Source organism: Leptonychotes weddellii, chromosome 3 (genome assembly GCF_054177405.1).
Source record: "Leptonychotes weddellii isolate Sample4059 chromosome 3, ASM5417740v2, whole genome shotgun sequence".
Taxonomy (NCBI): Eukaryota; Metazoa; Chordata; class Mammalia; order Carnivora; family Phocidae; genus Leptonychotes; species Leptonychotes weddellii.
Window position 1 is genome coordinate 175,897,697 of NC_138371.1, and position 6,835 is coordinate 175,904,531.

Consider the following 6,835-nt stretch of genomic DNA (forward strand, 5'->3'; position numbering starts at 1 on the left):
ACTCCCCGGAGACCACGGTAGCTGGCCGCCACGTGCACGCCTGCCACGGGAGCCTCTGCACAGGCTGCGGGGCGAGGGCGCCGCGGGCACGGAAGGCGGGGTGGACACCTGCGGGGAGCCGTGCTGCTCGAGCGCGGGCGATGCACCCAGATGGGGACCCTGACTCAGACTCTGCATTTCTCAGGAGCTCCAGCTGCCGGGACCTGTGCAACACGGTGACCCCACACTCAACAGGGGCCGCGGGATCGGCTGATTCGGGTGAAAAGAGGCTGGAGAGATGTGACCTCCAGATGCAGCGAGGCCACACCCGTGAAGCTCCCGTGTCGTCAGGGTGGAGCCTGGGCTGGGCCGGGATGGGGGGCAGATGGATGAGGGGACGCCGGAGCCGGGGGTCCCGACAGTGAGGTGATGGGGTCAAGCCCTTATTTGCCGTGCGGAAACTGACTCGGTTGAGCTCTGCTGAGCCCCGTGACCCTGGCAGACAGGGAAGGGGGAGAAACACACCCCCTTTGTGTTCTGCTGACAAGACCCCACAGAGAATGCGGCCCCTGGGCTGCAGGTGGGACTTGGGGTCCGTGCTGCGCTGGACTGTCCTCCCTGCTGATGGGGAAACAGATGGTGTTTGCATCCCCTCTGCTGACCCCGCTCAGCCTCCACGCCTGCAGTCTCCCCTGCCCAGCAGAGCTCCATAAAGCAAGCTCGGAGGTCCAGCTCTGGAGAAGCTATGGCAACAGCCCCCAGATCATCCTTTCCAATAAAGTACGAAGTCCAGATTTGTTTTCTGTTTGACTGAAGAAGAATATTGATGGGCGAAATAATACGACGTCTGGAGTTGGCTTGAAATATATTCCAGCAAGAGAGAAAAGGAAGAGACAAGCGGATGAAACCACAGCAGAGCCATGAGGCTTGGGGATTGGGTCCATGGAGGGGTTTTCATGTCTGGAGATTTCCGTAATAACGTATGTAGCCAGTAAAGGAGTAATGCCGTCCCCCAATGCGGGCAGGGGGGCCCAGAACGGGCCCTGTGGCCTTGGCCCCCCACCAGTCTGCTGTGGGCCTGCCTCCTGGTCCGGGTGGGCCGGCACTCAGCCTCCCAGGCCCCCTGGGGCTCAGGGGTCAACTGTGCACACAGCCTGGGTCTGTGGGGCCACTGTGGCAGCCGCTGGTCTGGAGGGCCCTCCCCACAAAGCCAGGAGGAACACTTGCGGATGCTGTTAGTGATGGATTAAGGAACTGGGCCGGGCGGAGGCGCTATGAGGTCTCCAGTGACCCCGCCAAATGCCCACATCTTTGCATCTGAGCGGCTGCCTGGCTACAGAAAGTGCGGGGCCCTGTCCTCAGGGCGCTTTCATCCATCAACCCTTCCTGTCCCTGCAGGTGAGGTCTGGCCCAGGAGCTGGACTGAATCACCATCCCGGGACCTCAGGCGACAACTGGGCCTGCCCCCGCGCACCTGGCCTTGAGGTCACCCGATGTGGACCTTTCTCTTTGGGAGAAAGCACCTTCCCATGACTGCAGTGGGGAGAACTTGGTCCTGGAGGCTGTGCTGGTTCCCAGCCTGGTTTCTGGGCACGTGACCCCGGCCGGGCTGGTCACCTGATGCCTGGAAGGGATCAGACAGGAGGCGGGAGGGGCTTAGTCGGTACCGGGCATGCGGAGCATGCTCAGCAAATGCTAGGTATTGCGTTCCTGTTCTGGACCCTCCCAGACTCAGGCGCCTCACATACATTTTCCTTGGAGAGCAGGTTCTGCATGCCCTATGGGGAGTCACCCCAGGCTTTTTTCCGTGAAGTCTTTTACAGAAGAAAAACAGGTTTCAGAGGATGGCAGGTCCACTGTGCAGCATAAGAGCTGCAGGGAGCCCAGAATTATAGAGGTAGCATGCGGCTTAGAGTCAGGGCATTGAGGTTCGCTAGTGTTTCTCCTTCTCTCAGTACAGACTTTGAACATCGGGTAATTGGCATGTTCTGGGCATTGCAAGAAACTTATGATTTGGTTTTGGAGACAATTTTGAGGGAGTGTTACTCATAAGCAAGTTTTATTTCATAATGAGATAAAATGAACTTTAAAAAAAAGATTAATTTATTTGAGAGAGACAGCAAGCGCACGCGAGTGGGGGAGGGGCAGAGGAGAGGGAGAATCTCAAGCAGACTCCCTGCTGAGTGTAGAGCCCGATGCAATGGGAGATCATGACCTGAGCTGAAATTATGAGTCTGATGCTCAACCAACTGAGCCACCCAGGTGTCCCTAAAATGAACATTTTAAAGAATAAATATTGTGATACAACATATTCTATCATAACCCTCAGAGATGCTGCAGGATGGGGAGCAGGTGCTTCTCTCTAGGCAGGTGCAAGAACCCTGCTCCCTAGGAAGCCAAGAATGGGATACAGGCTGTTCTGCTTCAACCTGCTACAGATGGAGGGACCAGTCCTCGGGACGGGCAGGACACCAGCTCAGGACAGCACCATGCTCGGCACACACTGCTGCCTGTCCTCATCATTCTTTCTCCTGTTCTTCCTCTTTTTCATTTTTTTTTTAAGATTTTATTCATTTATTTGAGGGAGGGATAGGGCGAGAGAGCACGGAGCAGGGAGAGCGGCAGAGGGAGAGGCAGAAGCAGGCTCCCCGCAGAGCAGGGATCCCGATGTGGGACTCGATCCCAGGACCCCGGGATCATGACCTGAGCTGAAGGCAGACGCTTAACGACTGAGCCACCCAGGCACAGTCCTGGAGCCTAGAAGTCTGAGTTCCAGGCATGGCAGGGCTGGCCCCTGGGCGCTGTGTCCTTCCCGTGTCCGCACGGGATCACCCTTGTGCATGTGCATCCTGATCTCTTCTCATTAGGACACCAGTCCTGTGGGATCAGGGCTCAGCCTGCTGACCTGTCTTACCTTACTCACTTCTTCAAAGGCTGTATCTCCAATGCAGTCACGGTCAGAAATATTTCTGCTGCTGAAAGTGACGGCACTGTCCACTTCAGAGCGTAAGAGCAATAATGTAAAGAAAGAAGTCCCAGGTTCATGAAATGACAGTCACACACCCAGGGAAACCCACTCCACGGGCACCGAGGTAGGGCTGACACGTGTGTTCGTGTGTTCTCGCCTCGTGAAGCGCACGCGCAGGGTGCTCACTGTGCAGCAAGCGGTCCACCTTGCGGCTCGCGGCCAGGTCGGGTCGCACAGGAAATGCCGGGACCCAGACTCCTACGAACAAGAGGTAAGGAGATATTTTCTCCTTGAGAATCTTTCTTGGAGAGTGTGTTCGGCGGGAAGAACAACAACACCCTTCGTTTCTGTGCTTTTCCCTCTGAATTTTTCTAACACCGCCCTCCCGCCCCCGCCAGCCCCGTGAAATTGATGGCGCCCCGTGGCTTAGGTGTGAAGCAGGTCCCAGGGTTTCAGGAGAAGAGCCGTGGGGTCTCAGTGGGCCGGGAGCAGCCCGTGGGCGATGTTCACGTACGCGGAGGTCGGTGTCAATACTCCGCCAGCACCAGGACGCCGAGGAGCTGAATCAGTGACCACGGCCGGCGCTGGCTTCCCGGGACCTGTTGGGAGGCGCTGCTTGCAGAGGGAATACACAGGGCAGAAGTTCCAGAGGGGGTTATTTTCAGAGGCCTGTTGACATTTCTCAGCAGCCACCTCCGGGCCGGGCGGCTCAGTGCAGGCGAGGCGCTGTCCCTTCACCCCCTGGACGTGTCCCCTTCCTGCCCACTGACGCCAAGGCCACGTACCAACCTCTCTCGCTTTCAAAATTGTGCTAAAATATACATCACATACAACCTAACATTGGACCCAGTTTTAAGTGAGCAAACAACTCAGGCGCCTTAAATACGTTCCCATTATTGTGTGGCCAGCACCGCCCTCTGTCTCCAGAACTTTCTCACCTTCCCAAATTGAAACTGGTCCCCATAAATACTGCCCCAGCCCCTGGGCCCCTCCTGCTCTCTGTCGCTGTGAGTAGGGCTCCTCCAGGGACCTGTGCTTGCGTGATGGGCTTGTTTCTACTGACATGATGTCCTGCGGTCCTGACTACTTGGAGCCCATTTAACCTGAAGACGGAGTCTTGTTGGTTCTCTTTCGAGCTTGTTGGACACGGTTCTGGCTGGGAGGCCAGGATGTGGGGAGAAGGAGCTTCTCTGCGTGTGTCCGGGGCGGGGGATGAGGGTTAAATGTGCCCAGAGGCTCCGTGAGCTGCCCTGGTCTGCAGTTTCGGTGACAGTGGGACAGGAAAGGCCCCCTCGGAGCTGCCAACAGGACCTCCCGCTTGCCTAAGCCACAGAAAAGAGAAGTGTGTTTACAGAGGAGGGGGTATTCGTGCACAGCGTGCCTGGGGGGTTCTCGGAGTGGGTTCCCTCCTGCAGTGAGCATCTTCTCAGGAAAGCTGTGCGGCAGAAATACTGATTGGGTCGTAAGCTCCAGAGCTGACGGATCGGCGGCAGGTGAGCCCCGCGGTGGCGCGGACGTGTTTGTGGTCGTTCGCACACGGTGTGGGCGTCTGCGGGCCTCCTTGCCTGGACTTTGAGGCCCAGGGACGCACGGTGCCCACACCCTTCTCACAGACAAGAGTGGGGGCTGAGGAGCGGGGTTCTGTGTCGGCGGGCTGCCCAAGTGACACTTGCGCCTGCCGTCACCGAGCTCGCCGCGTGCTCGCGGGGCAGGTGCTGAGTACCCACAGCACTGGCCCTAACTGGGTGCCTACCAGTCTCATGGCAGGAGCGGCGGTTTCATTTCAGGGAGGGGAAGGCATATGCACGCACACCCACCATCGCCCCCTCCCGGACCCCCCACAGGTGCGCACTCGGACCTCTCCCAAGGCCGCGTGGTGACTCTGTCCTGGAGCCCCACGGGAGGGTCTCGTGCAGAGGCCAGCTCTGGGGGGGCCGGAGAGCCCGTGCGAGCCACGCAGCCTCTGAAGGCCCCTCCCCCGGTGCAGTTGAGAGCCCTGGTCACCAAGGGTGGGGCGCTCAGGCCGCCTCACCTGTCGCCCCAGAGTTCCGGGAGCCCCGTGGTGGCCACGTGACCGGCTGCGCCAGGCCCAGACGCCCCGGCTGACAGACCCGCCCCTTGTCTGCAGGGCCGTAGGGAGGCTTCCTCAGGGCACCAAGATGACCCACCCCACCTGTGATAGGAAACCTATTTTATTTCTGGTTTTGAAATTATCTCCAGCTGCATAAAGTTAGTAAAAATTCAAAGGGAAGAACACAACAGATGCAACAAAATATAATTCGTAGTTTTTTCCTAAGAAACCCATTTTAGAGGTATTTGTATACAAAAGGGGATAAAGCAGAGAACATGGAATTGAACAGCTGTGGGTTATTACATAATCACATAATTACGAGATTGAAACTCAAATAAGGAAGAGACGCTGCGTCTGTAGAATCCTAACTGCGGGCATTCGCGGATGGAGCACCTGAGACACAACTGGGCCGTGGACGTGCGGCCGGACTTGGTGAACAGGGAGCAGGGTCCCCCGGGCTTGCCAGGAGTCGAGCGGAACTGGGTGCGCGAGCTGTTTGAAGCTGCGTGTGCAGCAGAGTCTGACTCTGCCGCTTGGACTCACGCCACTCTGAGCATTCTCCAGCCGACTTTCTGGTCTATTTAAAAATAGCAGCACAACCCTACCGCTTATTTTAAAAAGGGAACACTCAGTGAATGTAATATTTTTATCTCCTCTGTCATCACATTCTTTGCCAAACATGGCCTCAGATCCTCTGGAACGAAGGATGAAGGAAGAAGGAGGACAGTGAGTAAGGCGGTGGCACACGGTCCCCCTCCAGCTCCCGCACAGATGCCGCGGGTGTGAGCGGGTGTGAGCGGGTGTGAGCAGGTGCTGCCGCCCGGCTCTGCTGGGCCCCGGCCCCAAGTGTGAGCCCAGGCGCCTCCCAGGGTTTGCGGCTCCAGGGAGCCAGCCGACTAGGTGCAGCCTCCCCGAGACTCCCGGGGCAGGGGCCCCGGACGCCCCAGCCTGCGTGCCCCCAGGAAGGGACGCTCCGTCCTCCGGCAGAGGTGGGACGGCCCCTGTCCCCACCGGCCCTCAACTCCAAGTAGGAGCCAGAGGCTGTGGGCGAGGTGCCCCCAGGGCTCCCAGGTGCCCAGACGAGGGCGTGGGCAGCACCGCACACATTGGCAGCTGCAGCACGTTGTCCCACCGCGGGCCCTCGCGGCGCAGGGGGCACTGTCTCTGCTCTACGGAGGAGGCCTGGCACATTCTGGCCACCCCTCGGGACTCCCGGACTCGGGCCCCCACCGCTGTGGCAGGTGCCGGTCTGCCAGACTTTGAACCGCTGCCCTGAGGGGCGGGCAGCAGGCAGTGGGCCCGCGGCTGGACGGGGCACAGCGGCCGCGTGGACCCTCTGCCTCCTGCTTAGCCCCGCGAGAACCTCCGTGCACTGTGGGGAGGAGGAGGTACCGCAGCCGCCCGCGCCCCGGCCCGCACCGGACGAGGGCTGAGCACCGCCCGGAGCTCCGCTCAGAAAGCACCTTCTCCACGTGGACGCCCCAGCCCGAAGCGTCAAGGAAACCTCTACGGGCCGAGTAGACATTGCTTAGAACATCGCTCACCCGAAGGGCAGCCAACAGCAGGGCGTGCTCGAGAGGCAGGAACCCCCTTCCACAGACGGGGTGTCATGAGCGCAGCATTTGCGGGGCCGCCGGGCCGCTGTCCCCCCGAGAGCTGACGGCTTTGCTGAGGCTGCCTGATGGCCCTGAGACTGGTGTGCTGTAGCGTGGAGAGTTTAACGCTGTACACGAGATGTGACCCCAGTGTGGCCGTGCCTTAGAGACAGTGAAGGAGAAGCCGCCCGCCACAGTGACAGAAATTACCCTGAGGCCACA